The sequence below is a fragment of the Pezoporus occidentalis genome, unplaced genomic scaffold (assembly GCF_034315485.1).
Source record: "Pezoporus occidentalis ecotype Australia unplaced genomic scaffold, CSIRO_AGI_Poc_V1 ctg59, whole genome shotgun sequence".
Classification (NCBI taxonomy): Eukaryota; Metazoa; Chordata; class Aves; order Psittaciformes; family Psittacidae; genus Pezoporus; species Pezoporus occidentalis.
The window spans coordinates 2,971,042-2,989,184 of NW_026915932.1; the positions used below are offsets into that span (position 1 = coordinate 2,971,042).

At 41.9% G+C, this 18,143-nt stretch overlaps 1 long non-coding RNA gene across 4 annotated transcripts in view; it reads right to left on the bottom strand.

Annotated features, from left to right (window-relative positions):
- The window catches only part of LOC134174189 (uncharacterized), a 20,904-nt gene continuing 2,761 nt past the window's right edge, over positions 1–18,143 (bottom strand). For 3 of the 4 annotated variants that reach the window (XR_009968543.1, XR_009968542.1, XR_009968541.1), the window contains exons 2-3: positions 17,908–18,064; positions 1–250 (exon numbers count right to left, since the gene is read on the bottom strand). This is a non-coding gene — a long non-coding RNA (uncharacterized LOC134174189). Of the gene's footprint in view, positions 251–8,803; positions 9,013–17,907; positions 18,065–18,143 lie in introns of those variants that run through there. The other variant, XR_009968544.1, reaches the window with a different exon arrangement.

Sequence of the window (18,143 nt, forward strand, 5' to 3'; positions counted from 1 at the left end):
GAACTTAGATTTTATTTTTTTTTTCTTTAAAGTATCCATCACCTCCATGGAATTATACACACATATTCTCAGATCTTCCTTACATACTCCCTCACTGCTGCAACCATCAGTGGTGTGTGACCACTGAAATACACAAGCACTTCTATCGCAGCAGGAAACAGAATGACCGCATCCTGATCAGAGCACTGAGGTGCCTGACTGCAAACGCAGGTGTGAGCATTTCAAGGCTTGACCTCTCTTTAAGGACCTACTGCAGAAAAAAAAACAGAAACAGTATATTGTGGTAGGAAAAACTGTGACTTCTTTCCTTTTAAAGCCCAGAATCAGGAAGAGAGCTTATTCTCCTCTCTCCCCTACCCATCCTTCCGTGTTCCACCCCCCACCCCCCCTTTTTTTTTTCTTCCTGTAAGTGCCTGCATCACTTTGCATGTGATGGTCGGGCTCAGATTTGCATGAATGATGACACAGTAATGAATGTGTAAGACAGTTCTCTCACTTTCCCATGATACTATTTTGGGAGATACAGTAACAAATTAATTTTCTACAATTTCTATAAACTCAGGGGAAAAAAGTATGTATTTTGTAACAACACAGAGATATGCACCAGCAAAACAAGCATCCAATGAATGAACCACGGGGTGTTTTTTAATAGATCGCATTGAGGATTCTACCAAAAAAATCTTATTCCAAATCACTGAAAGAACAACAAAGCTCATTACAACCAGATAAATGTATGGTTTTAGTGCCTTAATCCTTCCCCTGCATATCACACCAGTTACTGACTGATCTGTGTACAAGGTTGATAGATTACAACAGGTACCAGGACAATAGGTTCCTGTAAAAAGATGGTAAATATTCAGAAACATGATTTACCAGGGCATATTGCATTTCTCTTCAAAGAAACAGAATTATTACAAAGTATACTGTTTCACATCATTTCTATCCACTTTGAGACCTCGTTTCTGCATATCCTGGATGAAGAAAAAGCTTGTTTTTATCTTCCTCCATCACTGCTTCAAAGGACTTTAGGGAAAAATATAATTCAACATAATAAAACTAGATATGTAATATTGGAGAATATGTAATATTTTTTCCCTTTGTTTCTTTCCTTCTACAAAAATAATGTAAATAATATTTTATTTTCTTTAAAAAGGAGCACAGTTAGATTTTATTGTGGGTTTTTTTGGTTGTTTTTTTTTTTTTACATGCTGGAGGCAGTGGGTTTGGCTGAGAGGCATGGGGATACAGTGAAAGGCTGTGAAGAGGCAAGAAACAAAACTGGCAGCATAAAGTTATTTGCTTATTCCCTCATGGAAACTTGTTACTTAGAACATTGGCTGGGCTGTGTTTAAATTTAATTTCTGATGCATTTAAATACCACCACAAATAGAGTAAATGCTAAAAGATGACAGTCTAAACAGCTCAACAGTTTCCAAATTAACACAGGCTAATGTACTTTCAAATACTTTTGCAGGCAGGAAGAAAAAGAGATGTTGGTACTATCTCAACCCTCTTTTCTCATTAGTGACCTGAATTCAGCTGTGCCTATCAAGAAGGGTTTTTGTCTGTTAGGCCATGCTCTTCCTTAGAGCTCTGTGTATTCCTTTACATCTCATCAGCCAACCCAACAGCGGACTCCACCACCACTTGTTGCACAAGACCTGCCCCTAGCGCCGGCAGACTCGGAGTGGACTGTTTACAGGACTGGCAGCAGAGATGATGAGGTTGCTATAATGAACCCATCATGTAGTGGCACATTTTAAAAACAGGTCTAACCAGACAATGCTCATAATAACCAAAATTAATGCTGTCCAACCAGCACTGGCTTCCCTTTCAGTACCTGACCCACTTCAAGATTGTTGGAATAACACATGGAATAATAATGAAGTGCTTAACAGACTAAGTCAAGTCTCAGTTCAAGTAAAAATTCAATTCTGTAATGCATGCCTTTGACAGTCATCTTGCACAGTAGGACTGCAAAATACACCAGCAAAATGATGGCCTGTAGCTCACCAGCACTGCAGCTTCTCTTATGGCTGTAACTACTGCACCATCAGCTTCCTTCACACACACTTTGGTCTCTGTCAAACAAGGACTACAGCAGTACAATGTAACAGGATAAATGTCTGTGTCTCCTCTACATTGCCACCGCTAGAACAGGAGATGCTACCACATTGAGAAAAGACACTCGTATGTTAACAGACCCATTTTCTAGCTGTGAGACCATTGCCTCACTGTCAAGTGAAGAGTTTTTACTGGCTTCTAGTAGTGTGACAGGAGATTTTGGTCAGAGCAAATCTTTTGTGCAATACTCACATTACAAAAGAAATTCATGCTGCAGCAGTTGCAACCAACAGTGAAAGCTGCAGTGGTGCAGCGAGACACATGGTTCAGGTTCAGAAATTTTTCCTACCACACCACGACAATCTGCTCTGAGAGGCAAACAAGTGTGTACATAATGTGTCAGAAGGTGGCCAGAAAGAGCCATGCTGCAAAACACCCAAGGCAACTTTTCAGGAAAATAAAAAAGTTTCTGTTAAAAACGATGGCAGAAAATATTGTGCACAAATCCAAGTGAAAACTGAAAGGTTGCACTGCACCATCATACTACACAAACACCTATCAAAAGGTTAGGGGGGACCTGATCTTGGTGTATAAAGCACTCATGTGGGAAAGTGATTTCTGAGAGTACTGCCATTTAAATCAAGTAGGAAAAGACAGCTCAACAAAACAGTTGGAAAGTGAAGCAAGATTAAAAACGATGCAACACCAAAGGTAATTATTCCCTAAAACTATTTACCTACAGATGCAACACATCCTTCACTATTCAACCTGTCAAATGAAGCTCTGTAACCTACTAAATACCAAGTCAGAGTCCCAACAAGGTGGATTTTGTCAGGACTAGCTAACTGCCACTTTCTTCCCAAACAGAAGCTCTGGAATTGCTGAGGCACTCACTTCAGCAGTAATATCATCAGCAGTTCTTGGCACCATATGCAGATGCAGGTGGGTACTGGAGCTATTTGGTAGCACTATAGCTATTTGGTAGCACTATAGCTATTTGGTAGCATTCACCCACTGTGTTGCTGTGGCACACAAGATGCTGGTAGAGAATATGTGCTCCTCAACAGTTGACAGATTTTATTCTTATGAGATCTACTTTCTTAACACCAATTCCATTTCTTTGGGACTGGAGGAAGTTGCTTTGAAAGTTGAGGGAGAAACACATGTCAGAGTTTTCACAGTTACACTCACCAGAGATTATTTTATTTGTGGCTGTTACTGACTTTCACACCTCAGCTATTTTGATGTTTCCTGTTTGCTAAGTGACAGAGAATTTGTCGCCTGGCATATTTAAAATGCCTGTACGTTTGTGGCCTTTTCACATTCAGGTAAGAATTCTAGGTTTCCCACATGGGAATTTCCTCCTTCTGAGAGATACGACTTGTTTTAAAAGCAGCTTCTGCACAGGAGAAATCTCTAAGCCAGCTGTACTTTGCATACTTTCCAGATACTTTCCAGTGCAGTAGAAAGCCTTGAGAAGCAGCATGACTAATCTTCAGCCTTGGGTCAGATATTTACTGGAGAAGCAGAGGTGTCAGTTTAAGATGGCACTGACATCCAGGTGTTTGTCATCGCTCTGCAGCGGCTGTACAGTCAGCCCTACTGCTTAGTGTAAAAGACTTGTATAAAAGAACCAGTGCTTAAATTCCAGAGGAAAGTCAGGTAGGTGAACTGGCATCACTCTTACCAGAATACTAACCTGTTGCCTTTGCGCTGAAACACATGCCCAGATGATTTATTCTGACATTTGAGCTGTACCAGGAAGAGAGTAATTTCCAGTTTATGGGTGGGAATGAATGTCTTCAAGTGCCACAAAGCCATTTCTACAATGACCGCATGACTGTAGCCTCACAAAGCAGTCATTATTTTGGAGGCTGATGGTAAACATCCTCTTCCAGACCTGGCTCTGCAGGCTAAAGATGCCAAGCATCTAGAATGTACATTCGCGGAAAGCGGGACCCTTCCTGCAGCTCCATAAATTGGAATTGTGCTGCTCTTTTCCTAATCTGCCTGAGACAAACTGCATTCGTTAGTGCAAGCCTGCCTTTGTCAGCTGTTTGAACCAACCCAGCAGAACTTGCCTGAAACAGAGTGATGTGCATTTGTTAACCTGGATACACTTTTTTGACAGAGTTGGGCTAGTGGTAACTCCTGGCTATGGTGAAAATGCAAAACTGGAGCAAGACTTTCAGCAGTCAAAGGTGTTTGCAAAATGGTGATGGCACATAACCTCCAAAGAGTTAAGTACATTGCAAAGTACAACTGTTCACTTCTTTAGTTCTGCATAAAAAATGTGAAATCCATGTAAAACATGACAGTCCACCTGCTAAACAGCTCTCAACTGACGAGGTTGAGTTCAATGCAAAAAAATGACCTTTTAACAAATTTTATACCTTGACAATAAATTCAGGCAAGATGCCTCTTTAAACCATAAGATTATTGCTGCTACCTTTACTACACTGTTATCTAAGGGCCAAAACCCAGTATTTTTATAGCACTTTATACAGCACTAGACAAACACAAAAAAAATAGACAGTCTTCTACAGAAAAGCTCACAAATGATGTAGATAAGGCAGGTTATGGGGAAGGTGTGGCAGGAAGGAAGGTGTGTGTGTGTGTGTTCAGGAATGGGATTATGGTTCCTGGACTTTCAGTCTGAAGGAAGGCCTAAAGTAAAGGAGAGAAAAAAAATCCCATACTAGATATCTTGAACCTGCTGTGAACATGCACAAGCTCATCTATGTGTGCATATATCATCTATGTGTGCAGAGAGTACAGCAGGCTTGGTAAATCAGGCCCATGTGTGCTGAGGCTGGCTTTTTGAGCAGTCATGACAGATGCAAGGTAAGGATAAGCTTTTCATGCCAGAAGATTTTGTTTCACCTTCAGGAACTCCCTAAATAAATAGTTCCCTGGTACATTAATACTTGGTAGCACAACTCCCATGAAATGGCTATTGTTTCTCAAGATATTACAAGACAAAGTACAGTAAAAACCGAAGTTCATAATGGATGAAAAGCTACATACACTAGAATGAAAATGTATATTCAAGACCATTTTCCCAGGATGGATGTGTCAGATATGTGGCAAAATCTTCCTAGTATGAATGCAGCATATGATAACAAAAGCTCATTGTTACTGATGTATTTTATACAACACTCTGTGCTGATAAAAACCCCCAAAGATATTGTAATAAACAGTAACAGCTTTTCCAGGTGATACTCAAGTTGGCAATCACATTTCTTAGTGTGTCTTTCTGAGCCAAATTCTTTCTAGGGTTTGAAATCAGTTGTGGCCATATCACCAGGCTTATTTGGCTCCAGCTACCTGGCTAGGGGATGTTATGTTCTGATTTAGCGTAAGGTGTCCCTGCCCACGGCAGGGGGGTTGGAACTAGATGATCTTAAGGTCCTTTCCAACCCTAATCATTCTATGATTCTATGATTCTATATTCATGTCATTACTAAAATCACTATTTTGATTTAAAATGCCGTTAGCGTGTGTGCAGAATCTGCCTGTATGGCATAAGCCAAGCAATGTTCCTCAGATGAGCTAACTTGCGCACAGCACTCTTTAGTGCACATATCCATGATATTCCTTAATTTGAGCAAACAGCAAGTTTGATTTCACTGTAAAGAAAATCTGAATCTGTAAAACACTTCTTTTTCAATATATAGAGAGAATACTAGTAGTAAATTTAAGACAGGCAATAAGAATTATTTCTGGAATATAATTTTGGTCTTCTTAGTTCAATGAAGCCCTGCCCGGGAGTGGAGAAATAAAACAACAAAATCCTGCAAATTGCTTGACTATAATCTCCCTTGCCTACTTTCCTGGTTCTTCTAGTTGAGAAGTTATAGCAACTAGGAACAGGCATGTGCTATCCTCAGAAACTTTTTTCAACCAATAATACAGATTTAGTTATATGCTTCATTACTTTCTATGTGTTTCAGGACTATAGTATAAAAAAAAACAAACAAAAGGAGGTGAAAATACAAAACAATCACAATATGCTGGCATTTTCAAAATGATACAGTTCCATTTTTTTGACCAATATTACATTTCCTTCAATTTTACTTTAAAGGCCATTGTAAGGGTTATTTCTGATGTCTGCAATGTGGAGGGTAACTGTATGTATATACATACATTGGAAACACTTCCCATTCATTTGCCTGTGAAAAAACAGAGTTTGTGGCTGGCTGAGGCTCCAGCCCCTGTTCCCTGAGTCACTGAGGAAATAGTTCCTCCAAGTTCAGGAGGTGCAGCAGCAGAGCCAGTCCCGACCCGGGAGGGCTGTCAGGCATACCTGGATGGTGGCACCTGTGGTCACTGACTAGGCAGGAGGCATCAGGGCTTCCTCTCCTGACACCACTCTTCCTCTGGACTCCTCCTGGTAGGGACCAAGGGGGGCTGGCAACCCTGGGCAGAGGGGCCTCTCTGTAGCAGGTTAGCAAAGGAAAGGCCACATCCACCTTCCCACAGCCCCATGTGCCCACCAGCAGCAGCCACTTGTGGGAAGTGGCCAAGCTACGCCAATGCCTTGCTCTGCCTGTCACCGTCTCTGCTCTCTAGAGGGTCCAACCAAGACTAAGCTGACCTACAGGCTAGGTCTCAGACCTGAGCACTTTTCAGCATGTCCAGTGCCAGACCGAGGCACTGAGTGCTTTCCAGGTATACAGAGGTACTGAGCAAGGTTTCTTTTTTTCTTTCCCTTTCATTTTCTAGAAAATAATCTTTGATCTAGGCATGAAGAGTTCCCCCAAAACAGGCCAATGTTCTTTTGTGACCTTGCCATCAATCTGCTTGCCTTTAAGAAGGCTCTTAATTAACTTGAAAGGGCTTGGGTTCACCTTAGCTAAAGACCTTCAAGAATTCTCCTCCTCAAAGATTTCCAAATTTATTTTAGTTTTTCAATCAAGTATTCATCTTAGCAGAACAAGATGTGTATTGAGGAAATGCACGTGGGATGACTGTTAACTGCAAACCTTGTCCCCAGTACGGGCTTGTGAAGGAAAATAAAAGCAGGTAAATTCTAGGGTGTTTTAGGAATAACAGAAGCAATGTTTGTGCTATTTTAGCCAATTCATTTCCAAAATGCTGTAACAGTTTAGCAACCCCCAGACCTCAGACAACACTTCAGCAAGCCTCGCTTAGTTTGCAGATTTCTCAAAACCAGGAATGCCAAAGATTTTTCTTCTGCCAAATTAGGCAAAGTCAGCCAAATGGAAAGGTGTAAATCCTGTCCTCTTGTGTAGTCAGTGCCTCTAGCTGTTCTCAGGACCTGGCAGAGATTGAAGTTGCCTGCTATTAGCAACTAGAAAAAGCAGGAAGGAAAATGCTGGCTTCTAAATGAAACAAACAAAAATCCTTTTCTTGTTAACTTTTAAAGACATGTATATTTCTTTCACACCTAGCACTCAATACATGGTCTTATTTATGTGAGTGGCTGGAAAAGAGCCAAGGACTTATATATACTTGCATTGCTGAAAGAGACTGGGCCAGCTGGACTATTAGGAGTTGGACAGATTTTTGATCAGAGTGGAAGGTTCTAAAGATGATTTCACAAACCCCATCAGCCAGCCTAATGCTGGCCCGGTTGCCATAGCAGAAACACATCTAAAGAATTTTTCAGTTAGTTAAAAGAGTGATTAATTTCATTGTAGATTTTCACTCAGGGAGAGTGTCATGGGTTTGTTGTTGTTTTTTAAATTTCTTATTTAATGCTGCTTTCATGTTTCAGAACTGCCCTGACTTCAAGGAATTATCCCAATCATCAATAAGACATCAAAATAACCCCATTATTCAAATACATCTGTTACCCTTAATAGCACGTTCCAAACACTGCTTCACCGTGGGTAAGAGAACACATATATAAATGCATTTCTGAGAGTGGGAGAAATGATTAAAAGTGACTTCTTTATTGAAGTTTGGTGCAATGTATAGCTGGTACATCATATACAGGAGCTGTGGTGTTACTGCATACACTCGGGTTCCAGTAAATACAGTACTGGGCTGTTGAAACAGTGACATACGGTTCTTACTAACAAGAAAACTAAAAGATAACCTATGTGAAGAAATGTTAGGACATTCCAGAGTTGCTTTTTAGTATGCATGCAGAAAGAAGAGAGGAAGATCGAAGTCTGGCTCTGCATACCTTCTGCCAAACTCCTAAAAAGCCAGTATGGTCTGAAGAGGGCTGAATAGCTGAAAAAAAATAGATGCAATTCTTTCCATAGGGAAAAAATAGTTTTCTAGTCATAGCTCTCCAGAACCCAAACCATTAACACTCTCTGTCTCTCTCTTCATGTCCCTTTCCACTTCTCTCTTTCCTAGATATTTGCCACCAAAAAACAGAAAACATCCAACCAGCCTTCCCTGCATAGAAATCTACACAGTACCAAACAATCCTTCACATAACTCCGCCAAGCTCTTTCCATGTGTGTCAGCATTAGCTTGTGACAGTATTGTTAGGATTTTCCCTTCTGATCTTTGTACCAACATCTGTGGCTTACTCCTCCTGTGCACAGCTGCCCCAGCCATCAGGGTCTCTGAAACTGCCACACCAACCAGAGCAAGGCAGGAGGCTCTCATTGCTGCAAGACATTGCTTCTGCCAGATGTCTTTCTTTAAAAATACACATATATGTACACACACATATATACACATGTATATAGATGTACTTTTATTCTCAGTAGAGAGTTTTAGTTTGCTTACCAGCAATACATAGCTTAAGACCTACCTATTACTGACAGGTATCTTAAGGAGCCCTTCAAAACTTGAAACTTAAACACTTATTTAAAAATTATTGTGCCTTTCAGGACTACTTGCACATGAAATCCATTGGAGCCCAGCTGCTCCATCTGGGGAGGCGGTGTTCAAGCTGGCAGTCAGATGCACACAGTGCTTAATCACTTATTGCTGACAGGAGCTTCATCCAAGGACTCATTTCTGCAGCCATAAGAAAAAAAGATATCTACTTAGGTTGGCAGGAGTTTAACCATTAGAGAAGGCTTTTTACTCACAGTGTTTTCTCCTTGGTATTGCGTGATAAGTGGAATGCAGAGGATTTTGCTCTGTGTTTTAATGAAGACTTGTGGCAATGGCAGAAATCGTCATTCAAGGATTTCCCAGGCCTACAAGAATGACTTAGCTTGAAGGATTGTGCGTCCAAACACACAGATTACCCAATAAAATCTATTACTTTTCTCATGCTTGTAAGTCCTAGTCCTATGAATCAAGAAGTCTGTTGGGTAATCCTACATCTTAATTATATTCTGGTGGCATGTGAAAGATTCTTCATGATTACTTTAAGCACTGAGTGCTCTGTTGCTGGATGGCTTGATGTTCAAACAGCTCTGGCTCATCTTCCCTTTGCTTAAGCATTGTGCAAGGAAATATTTGCAATGCACAAGAAGATGCAGGGGTCATAGGAACAATCCTGAATATGGGACAGATTTTCAGACAGTTATGCCATAAGCAGTACTCATCAGACAAGCCCAGTGCCCTGGTAGCCTGCATGACATCAGCAACCCTGCTGCTCAGGACCAGGTGTGGCTTTGTCATCAGAATATTCCATTGCTGTTTCTACCTCTTTTCCCCAAAGCATGGGAACCAAGGCATACAGCTAAGGGTGTCAGTCTAAATTAGAAAAACAGCTTCAAAAGGTAGCCTAATATTTCCTACTCAATTAACAATTCTCTCGCTTTAGGTGTGAAAGCAGGCAATGATGTCTTCTCTTTAATGCCCGTACCTACATGTGCAGCAAGGGAAGACATGTTGCCCTAGAAGCCCCAGCAAGTTCCACGCATAAAACTGCATTACAATTTTTGGTAGCTGGATGTTGCCACAGGGCAAAATGAGGAATGAAGCTGAGGGCTTAGGGGCAGCAAGCAGCAGTCTGGTAAGCAGTGGAAGACAGTGTAACTTAAGAGTCTGTCATCTCAATGGCCAATCCTTTGAAAGACTTGTTGCCATAGGTTTGGGTTGGCTTTACCTGTGATATTCTTTCCTACATCTCTGCTTTTAGCTGTAGTAACTAGCCTACACACGTTACTGGACAGCAGGATTACTGCTGTTTTTAATATATTACACCATCAGGTGAGCTGTTGGGACAGAACAGCTGGACAAGTTGGAACTAGCCTCCTCCTAGTTAGCTGCTTGGTGGTTCTGCTTCTCAATTAGAAACTCACATCTCTCCAGTTTTATGTTTGTACTGGTTTACTTCAGCTAACAAAAGAAGGTCCAGAGTACAGATCTGTTGGCCAGAAGCTCTAGAGTTATATACTGAATCATCTCCCCTGTACCCCACTGCATGTTGCACAGCTTTACTGTTTCCCCTTGGGATAATGTGTACATCACCATTCACCTGCATTACAAATACCACTTGTACGAGGGTTTGAAGAGGTGGTATAGCATACTCTGATAACTGATGTTTACTTTATACAGTGTACAGGCCTATCAAATAAGAATAAATTAACATTTTAAAACTAATTCACTAATTAGTTTAAACCTATTTCCTGCTGGCAAAGGACTGTGAGGATGCATGGTCCTTTGGGCTCCTCACCATTATGGCAGTCTTTTCTAGCTGCTCACACATACTGCAACCTGGGATGGCTATGCTGTGTGGCACAGATTTTCCCAGTCAAGGTTAATTTGAAGCTGGTTTGCTTGCATTGCAGTGCTTCAGAAGTACTCAGCTTTCCCAGAAAGCTATTCCGTCAGAGTAGGAAAAAGAAGGGAGAAGAAAAAGGGGGAAACTAGCCAAGCAGCAACAAAGGAGGCAAAGAAAGCCACAGCACGCTTCTTGAGGGGCTGCAGGCACTACTGTACATGCAACAGAGAGGACAAATTACTCCAACAGCAGTGTGGTTCTGCACACTTTGAAATAGTTAATGCACACAAACAAATCGCAGCGTGCTTGCTGACCACACAAACAAAATACAGTGTGTTTGCTGTCTCCGTATTATCTCATGCAACCAAAGTTAGTAATACACCTCTGAGCTGTAATTTGCATTGCAGTAGAGCTCCTGTTTTACATGTGCATATGCACACCATCCCACTTCACTAATTCCACAGCATGTCCCATCCTAGCTCTTGCCCCACCCTGCCCTCCATGAAAGACCAGGACATAGATTTCCCTTGCTTTCAGCAGTGAATGCAGCAGTCCTAGTCAGGAGAAAAAGGAGCAAAGCTGGAACACACACACACAGCAGTAAGGAGTTAGCTGCAGTTACAAATAATGTTTTAAAAAGCTGATGACATGTCCGAATCTGGGCAGCTTTCTGCTACTTCCATCATGAGGACAATGCCATTTTCTAAATATATGACAAGTCTATACTGGAACATGGGACACATGTACTGTAACTGGCCAATTCTGATCCTACTAGCAGCCCAGAGTTGAGCTCAAGCTATTTATCCTGCTTCTTGGACAGCCTTTACAGTCTTCGTCTTTGTAAAGTTTGTAGCTACAACTAAAGTACTTCATCCAGCTGGGGCAGAACTACTAGAAGCAAACAAGAGAGGGGCACAGATACACATTCTTATTCTAAATGAAACAGCCTTTCAACAAAATAATTAATCTTAAAATAAGAGAGAGATTTACTCCCTATCCTCACTCAAATACACTCTATATAGAACCAGTTTTGACGAAACCAAGATGATCCAAGTCAAGAGTGGAAAACACTGGGTTTGGCAAGACCAGTTATCAGAGGAAAAAATCAATCGCAAGGGGAATTGCTGGAGATCGCAAATATATGTAGGTCCATGTTTAATATTAAAACCTTAATAAGTCAATTGTATTGTATCTTGTATTCCTATCGGTACACAACCAAGCACAAATCCCAAATCAAAAGAAAGACTGCTGTTGTACCTGAATTAACCCATGTGATCTGTTGGGTAACCACAGTACATTATAAACAGACCAAAAAGACGCAGTGCATTTTCAGTAGCTAGCCTGGGCTAGTAAGATTTTTCTTTTTACTACTGCTAGTTTACAGGAAGGTACTTTCTGTTCCTAAGGATTAGTGTGATCAACCGCAGCAGGAGTCAGGCCAGCAATTTAAACTTGGGGGTGGAATCTTTTCCAACATCTAATGCTAGCTGGTTTAGCTATATTGTTCTGAATATAGAAGGGGGAAGGACATTATAGAACACTCCAGAATGGTTTGGGTTGGAAGGGACCTTCAAGACCGTCAAGTTCCAGCCCCCCTGCCATGGGCAGGGACACATTCCACTAGATCAGGTTGCTCAAGCCACATCCAGCCTGTGCTGACCTTCCTTCACTACAGTAAATTCGTTGTATAGAGATACACAGGGAGGACAGAGTACACAATAAACATCAGAAAGTGTATCAGAGGAATCATTCCTTGTGGTTTTTTGGTAGTGTGGAGCTTAGATGTTTTCTGCTCTGCACACCTGTGCCTTTCAAGTTTGTTCATCATGAATTGGAGGTGGTTTAAGGTCAAAAGGAAAATTATGGAGATTTTGGGGTAACCCTTCAAAGGGATTTGCCAGGGTGACAGCCACTCCCATCACACCATACAGCTGCCCTCATGCCTACCCAGCACTGCAAGGACAAATGGGTGGCGAGTCAGGTGCTGGTTAGATCATCACCAACACCTACAGTTTCGAAAGGAGAGATCAAAATGGAGATTACAGTTGTAGGTGGAGATGCAGAAAACACAAGGCTACCTTCAACTGTCTCTCTTGCCACTTGCTACCAGCTAGTCTGTATCAAAGTTTCTTATCCCACCAATTTACCCTATCACAGACAGGGAGGTCACTTTTAATTCACCCCTTAAGCCCTTGCCCCTTGTAAAGCCCATTACAAAAACTAAAGCTGCTCTAACAACCAACCAGCACCTATCAACTCCTCACTCCTGATCACAGCATTTGTCCTGGTGCAGGAAAAATAGGAGCCTTCATCCCACTGTGCCTTTAAAGACCCGTGGGCCCACATGGAGCATGGAGGCAAGCACTTCATTCTTTCAGTCTTCCTTTTCCTTCCACTTCACTAGAATCTAAGCTTTTTTACTTAAAACTTACATTCCTGTAACTTGTTAGTCATCCTTACTTGGACATTTAAACACTCCTGGTTAATAGCCCTTCTACTTGAAATCTACAGTTTCCTTAGAGCTCCTTAGCCATCTCTCTCAGTTGGACCTCTCGCAGTTTACCATCACACAGATTTCCACCTGGATTTTCCAGGAGAGTTTACTACTCCCTATTTAAGACTCCCTAATTACGTACAAAATTCTATTGCTTAAGCAAGGGAAATTTGTTTTATACCTCCTTATTTTCTCAATGTGCATCACTGTGAAAGCTCACGTCCAATTCTTTGTGGGGATCATGGGAACTGCAGTCCTTTGAAAACTGAGACCGTGCTGGACTTTTTCCCCTTCTTAAGCTGTAGAACAGTTTGCCCCCATTGACAAAAAGGATGTTACACTTTGCTTTTGCACAGAATGTATCCAGGTATTTTTCAGTCAAAGATAACACATGGGATATAGCTCACAAATAGGAGCTTTCAAACGAGGAAAGCTAGAGTAAACATGTATTTGTTAATAACGCTATGATGTATCTAAGCACACTGTATAATTAATACTTTTGCAAAATATTGCTCAGAGGAGTAAAAGCAGCAAGGAAGAGGAATGTTACATTTAAAGTGCCAAGAGAGCATCCATGGTAAGTGGTTTGGTGGGAAAAGGTAGCCAAGGTGAAAGCTTACTAAAAGAAAGAGATGGATGCAATGGAGGGTGGGACAGAATTCAGCCAAGAGGAAAGTAAAGGCATCAGCATATTCAATAAGATATGCAATTTAACAGTTACAGGAAACCTGAGGCTACCTCTTAAGAACAAAACCCCAGATATCTACTATGCCACAATGGAGGATAGATGGATTATCATTTCCAAAAGTAATGCAGCAATTTCTCACAATATTAAAGCCAAATAAAGCTACTGCCAGCATTTGCCTGTTACTGGTTTGACATTATTAGGGATGTGCTGCTAAATTGCTCTAGGCTCTTGAGCTGAACTTTTTGATTTCACCTATTGGATGATAGGTGACACAAATAGTACCTGAAAAGCCCCCTTTTCAAAGCACAGGGAAGGGACACTGGTGGGATGGAAGAGAAATATACCACAGACTCCTCAGGTACAACCTTGTTTAACAGCACAGCCTGCACGGTCTGGTATTGCACTATTATAAGCACCTTGAGGTCTGTAGTTACTTTTCCAAAGGAAAAAGACACCAGAAAGCGACCAAACAGCTCCATATGCTAACTGATTGAGTGATTGATTGATGGCTTGGCTTCATGAGCAAAGATTTGGGAAGGGCTTTAACCGCGCTTACTACAAGCACGATGACTAAGGGCAAGTGGGATATCCAAATCTGTTTGGCAAAAAGGCTGCTTAGGCAATCAGGAAGTGTCTGACCAGGACTGTCAACTCCTGAGCTAACTCGAGCTACCCATGCGCTGGTCCACCCACATGCAGCGTTGGATCTGCAGCTTCCCATGCACCTTGTCACCTACTGTTTAGACCCTCGCCCGTCCACACAGACAAGTGAGAGTGAGCCCTTCCAGCCTGCGCAGTGCATTTTTTAGGTGAAGCACAGCTTGCGCAGAGCTGGCCCCACCCTTTACACCTCAGGTTTAACTGCCACGGCCTAGCGAGCTAGGACGGTGACAGCAAAGTCCACAGGTCTTAGGTTTTGTAAGAGTGTCCTTCTCTTCTATGGAAGACCATACAAGGCTAGATGAGCTCCATCAGCCCGGGTCTGAAGATAGGAGTTTTCCTTCTCCTATGAGGAAGGAAATCTTCACTAACGAAGATTCGGGAAGACCTTTACCCATGCATTCTGAACAAGACTGTCATCTCCTGGGTCAATCACAAGTGACCAATGACGCAATAGCACAACAAGTGCCTAGGAGGGTTCTTGGAGGCGTTCAGTCATAAGCCCGCAGCTGGTAGCCTCGCGCCAGTGTCTCCTCAGCCAAGCACACGCACCAGGGGTCTGAATCTGCGGCTCCTCTCGTACTGAGCAGGATTACTATTGCAACAACACATCATCATTAGGGTAAAACTAACCTGTCTCACGACGGTCTAATCCCAGCTCACGTTCCCTATTAGTTGGTGAACAATCCAACACTTGGTGAATTCTGCTTCACAATGATAGGAAGACTCAACATCGAAAGATCAAAAAGCGATGTTGCTATGAATGCTTGGCCACCACAAGCCAGTTATCCTTGTGGTAACTTTTCTGACACCTCCTGCTTAAAACCCAAAAAGCCAGAAGGATCGTGAGGCCCCACTTTCACGGTCTGTATGCTAATACATTTGAGCTATATGGCTCAGAGAACAATGCAGAGGTAATAGCATGCACCAAAGATTGATGAGACTTGGCTTTTACCCATTTTTGCATCATTCTTGACTTCATTCTTCCTGTCTCCTGGATAACTGTGCCGTCTGGGAGCTGCAGCAGGAGCAAGCCTGACTCAGGCAGTTGAGACAAATGATTCTTTGTGGCTTGTTGCAGTGATGTTAAAGCTGGAACAAATTTCATTAAATAGCAATCAGAGTCAAAAATACAAGTAATGAGCTATTTTCTGTGTAGCAAACAAAGATATTAGATGATAGCTTTTGAACGTAAGTAGTGATACAAGAGGCAAGCTAAAGAAAATACCCAGAGGAACATGCACAAAGACTTAACCAGAAAGTTTCACACAGCAAACATACCCACAGGGCCTGTTTCGCCTGCTTCATGACACATGCATTCACGGAAGCAGCCGTGACTTCCCCAGCTCAGAGAAGATGAGTGCCAGGACAGGTCATGCACAGGGAGAAAGAAATTCCATGGCAGCACACGTGGAAAGCCAGGGGAGAAGGAACGATGCCAAAGGCGAACCAGCTCTTAGAGCAAATCATTCTTTTCTTCAATTCCCTCCCATCAGTGTGTAAAGGGCACATGTGAATAGGTTTTGGACCTGAGCCGGTAACTTTTCCCAACAGTTTTGCAAAGCCAATTTAAATACTATTGACCCAGCCTCCCATCACCAGCTCATCTTAACAGTTAACCAGAAGAATTGGGGTTCTGAAAGCTTTCTTGAGGATAAAACCTGCACTAGTACAATTTCACTGCTGTTGAGTTCATCTACATTAATAACATTTAAATTTTGCTCAGGGTCTTTAATAGGAATTCAAATATAACTGTTGGGGTTTTTATATATATAGTTCAAAAATTGGAGCCATCTGAACTATGCAGGGCAGCACATCTTCAGTGTTTATTTTTATTCCTAATCTAGACTTTACATCAGCTGTCCTTGTGGTTTGATCGTGTGAAGTACTGGAAGCCTACCAATACATACATATATAAAACTTCCTTTTTGGTTCCTGTTGGTAGAAGGACAGATTCTTTTTCTCTTTGAGTCACTACAAAGTCACTGTTCAGGCTAATTCAAGACAAATGTGAACGCATGATATCTGAACAACTGATGTGAGGCTGCATTTGAAGGAAGTATGCAGAAAAGGATTGTGTCCTAGGGGTCTTCAGTAGGAGAGAGTGCTGGCAACCACTTGGAGAAAGGATTCTGTTACTGCTGTGGTATTTGGGGCTCCAGACGGCAATGTTTAGAATGTGCTCTGCTCAGACGGTTGTGGGAGCAGCCCCTCCACCATGGCGACTAACATATGGCTTTGCACTGTTGCTAATAATCACACAACAGAAAGAAAAAGAAGTAAAAAGTAGGACATCCTTGCATACGCAGACGATGAAAGTCTATGGCTGCATTTTCCAAGGCTGTAACCAGAAGTTATAAATTGCTATATTGCATATTTTTGCTTCTCATCTTATTGAAAAAACAGCATATTTTTTGCATCTAGCCCATTTATTTTGCTGAACTACTTAGAGCTCAAGGATGCTGTTTAGTACAAGCTGGGTACAAGCACAACAAAAGGCCAAGGGAAATTGACTTCCAGTATAGCTATTTTTTTCAGGTATGGGTGAGTATCTTTTTTGCAAGGCCACAGCACCCCCTTTCCAAATTAATGGATCTTCTGCCACAAAGGCAAAAGAAATATAAGACAAGTTTTCTCACATCCTGCGGGGAAGGGTTGCAGGACTTTATGGGGTTAGCAGTACAGTGCTCTAGGCTGCCATTTGCCTCCTAGACACGTCACTTTTAGCAATTTATAAGGGACTGATACACTTGCTGAGTAGCTGACCCCATCCTCAGCACTAGACACTGAGCTAGCTATGGGAGGATAGGCTGTGCACACATGAAGCCCGCAACTTTTCAGACATACTTCAGCTGAAGGTATCCTGTGCCATTAAGCAACAAGGCTCAGCCTCACAGAATAGAGACCAGAATACCAGTGTGCATTTCTGTCTGAGCTTATCCCCACCCACCCTATGTGTTCTGGAAAGCAAGAAGCCCTCTGGAACTAAAGACATCCTGCTCCAGCCTCTCCTTTACTCCCCCAAATACAACTGCTCTGCTGCAGGTGGTAGTTTGTGTCAATGTCAGGCCACTGCGGTGGGGCCCAGTAAAGACTGGGAGACCTGAATAGACTGCACCAAGAGAGAGACCATCATCACTGTCACTGGAGCACAGTAACAGACTGAAAAGGGGAGTATTGTTGTCTTCATTTCATACAGAGTGGGCAGAGATACAGAAACAAGTAGGGTGTTTTGTCTTTGATTAAAGACTGGTGATTATACACATAAACAACTGCTGGTCTCAAAATTCTAGGAAGCACCAATTACATTTTGCCAAAGGAATAAAGAAAATTTTTACAAAGTCATACCACAAGTAGTGTTAATTTTTCTCTCATTTTCTGTTATCTTACTTGGAAGGCTTCTGTTATTCAGCTGGAGATGACAGAGGTGGCTGAGGGCACATCATGGGCCATGAACTGCAAAGGGCGAGCAGCCCAGTGACTTGCACACAAACAATCCTGACTTGCAGAGTCTTCATCCAATTTTCTCTCATAACAACAAACAGATCTGAAAAAATAGTAGGATTAATTCTCTAACCAAAGAAGGGCTAAAGCAATAATGATAAATTTCATTCCAGTATGAACTA